Consider the following 2790-nt stretch of genomic DNA (forward strand, 5'->3'; position numbering starts at 1 on the left):
TGGCACGATCTCGGCTCACTGCAATCTCCACCTCCTGGGTTCAAGCAGTTCTCCTGCCTCAGCCTCCCGAGTAGCTGGGATTACAGGTGCATGCCACCACGCCCAGCTAATTTTTGTATTTTTAGTAGAGACCAGTTTTCACCATGTTGGTCAGGCTGGTCTTGAACTCCTGACCTCGTGATCCACCTGTCTTGGCCTTCCAAAGTACTGGGATTACAGGCGTGAGCCACTGCACCCGGCCTCTTTTCTTTTTTCTTTGAGACGGAATCTCGCTCTGTCGCCCAGGCTGGAATGCAGTAGTGTGATCTCAGCTCACTGCAACCTCCGCCTCCCGGGTTCAAGCGATTCTCCTGCCTCTGCCTCCTGAATAGCTGGGATTACAGGTGTGTGCCACCACACCCAGCTAATTTTTTGTATTTTTAGTGGAGACAGGTTTTTGCCATATTGGTCAGGCTGATCTAGAACTCCTGACCTCTCAAGTGATCTGTCACCTCGGCCTCCCAAAAGTGCTGGGATTACAGGCACGAGCCACTCTGCCCAGCTGCCTTATCTTTTCTTAAAGCATCGCTGGGACCATCCTTCTGCCCGGGTTGCCTAGCCTCTTCCCACCCCACTCCCCTCTGCAGTCCTCAGTGCCCCTCTTTTCTCTGTGTGCCCCGCTCCTGCCCAGGGAAGGGGAGGCACATGGAAATCTGAGTGGCTGGAACCAGGAGGAAATTCACCTTCTTTATGTTAACCCCCAAGTCTCAGTGCTTGGATTCTGAGGGTGGAGCCAGGCCTGGGGGAAGGGTTGGTCTGCCACTCCCAGATTCCCCTGAGGGACAGGTCCCACAGATCACCTGCTCAGCCCTCCCTGGGAGTGGACTGCCTCAGGTTTCACCCTTCCCTTGCTCCAGCTGCCCCACCAGCTGAGTGTGCCCAGTGGTCAGTACTCTCTATAGCCAAGGACATCGGGACTCCAGACCAAGAGGGGTCATAACCTGCCGGGGGGCCCAAAGATGGGATCTCAGGCAGCAACCCAAGGCCCTGGGTTGACCATAGCCTCAGGAAACCCACGTTTCCCAGCCAGGGGTCTGGTTGGGCCTAGGCTAGGCTATGGGGCCCAGTTCTCCAGAGAGGGGCTGGGCAGGGCTGGCTGGGGCCTAGTCTCTCAACGACACAGGTGTTTCTTGCTGGAGTTTTAGTTGCTCAGAGAGGAGATCCAGTGCTCGAGCCTTGGCCTGCTCAGATCTCTGACTCTGTGTCCAGGCTGGACCCTTACCACCCTGTGGTTTTCAGGTAGGGAAGGGGCCTCAGAGGAAAACGTGTGGGCTGGGCTGGGGTGGGGACACAAGACATGTGAGCCCTGCCACCAGCCAGAGTTTACAGGAAATTCTTTTTTTTTTTTTTTTTGAGACGGAGTCTCGCTCTGTCGCCCAGGCTGGAGTGCAGTGGCCGGATCTTAGCTCACTGCAAGCTCCGCCTCCCGGGTTCCCGCCATTCTCCTGCCTCAGCCTCCTGAGCAGCTGGGACTACAGGCGCCCGCCACCTCGCCCGGCTAGTTTTTTCTATTTTTTAGTAGAGACGGGGTTTCACCGTGTTAGCCAGGATGGTCTCAATCTCCTGACCTCGTGATCTGCCCGTTTCGGCCTCCCAAAGTGCTGGGATTACAGGCTTGAGCCACCGCGCCCAGCCAGGATTTGATTTTCAAATGTAACTGGGCAGAGTGGGGGCCTTGGCCATCCCTGACTTCTGACCCTTCACCCAGGTGCTATCTGTGAACTCCTGGGAAGAATTAGGCCTCAGGCTCACCTTGGCCAGAACATCATTGTGTACCTATTTAATAGAGGGGAATGCGGAGACCTTGAGGAGTAAGGGACTGGATGACCTTGTTGGGGATTCCAGGCCAGGACCCCCTTGAATGTTGGACTGCAACCTCTGAAAGAATAAAGGATAATGGCTGACTTGAGGGTGACGGGGCATATGCCATGTCTGATTTCAGGTTTTAAAACATCCCCCTGGATACTGGGGTGCCAGAGAGGAGGCTGTGAGTATCCAGGAGAGAGAGAACAGGGTCTGCCTAGAGCATAGGGGCTGCTACTGGGTACCTTCAGACTTGGCCAGGTTCCCTCCTCCTTCCCTAGAAGCCCATCCATTGGGCCTGACATGGAGTTTTGAGGTGGGGAGAGAGGCCTCCTCCCTGGCTCATATATACCCCAAACACAGGGCCCACCGGGTTGGTCTCCCTCCCCCACTCTCCTGAGACAGCAGTTTAAGCTTTAATCCCAGAACAAGTTTCTGCAAAGCCCATGTTTGCTGCCAGAAGGAGCAGGGACCAACCTAGATGGAGGGATAAGAAACAGAGGAGGGGTGAGGAAGGGATTGCGGAGGGCTGCATGGGGAGAGATCATAAATCCAGACTTCACACTCTGTCCTGCCTGGCTCTAGCACCCACAGACTAAATCAGGGAAATCTAGTTCCTGCCACCCAGAGGAATGCATTCATGTGGCCACAACCTGCCTGCGCACCTACTGTTTACCACCCCCTGCTCCTACCTAAGTCATGGTCACAGCTTGCAGGGAAGTCTCTGGGCTCAAGCAGCAGCCCTGGCTGGCCCAGTCCTTGACAGGTCCAGGTTGCCCAGGACACCAGTAGAGGGCACAGAGGGGCAATGCTGCCATAGAGGGAGACAACCACCCTCCCCCTACCACTGACAGGTGGAGTCCTCATAGTCCCTGAGGGGAAACTGAGGCCTGTGCCCCTCTGCCTTGTTTTTTCTTTTTTCTTTTTTTTCTTTTTTTTTTTTTTTTT

The sequence above is a fragment of the Mandrillus leucophaeus genome, unplaced genomic scaffold (genome assembly GCF_000951045.1).
Source record: "Mandrillus leucophaeus isolate KB7577 unplaced genomic scaffold, Mleu.le_1.0 Scaffold429, whole genome shotgun sequence".
Classification (NCBI taxonomy): Eukaryota; Metazoa; Chordata; class Mammalia; order Primates; family Cercopithecidae; genus Mandrillus; species Mandrillus leucophaeus.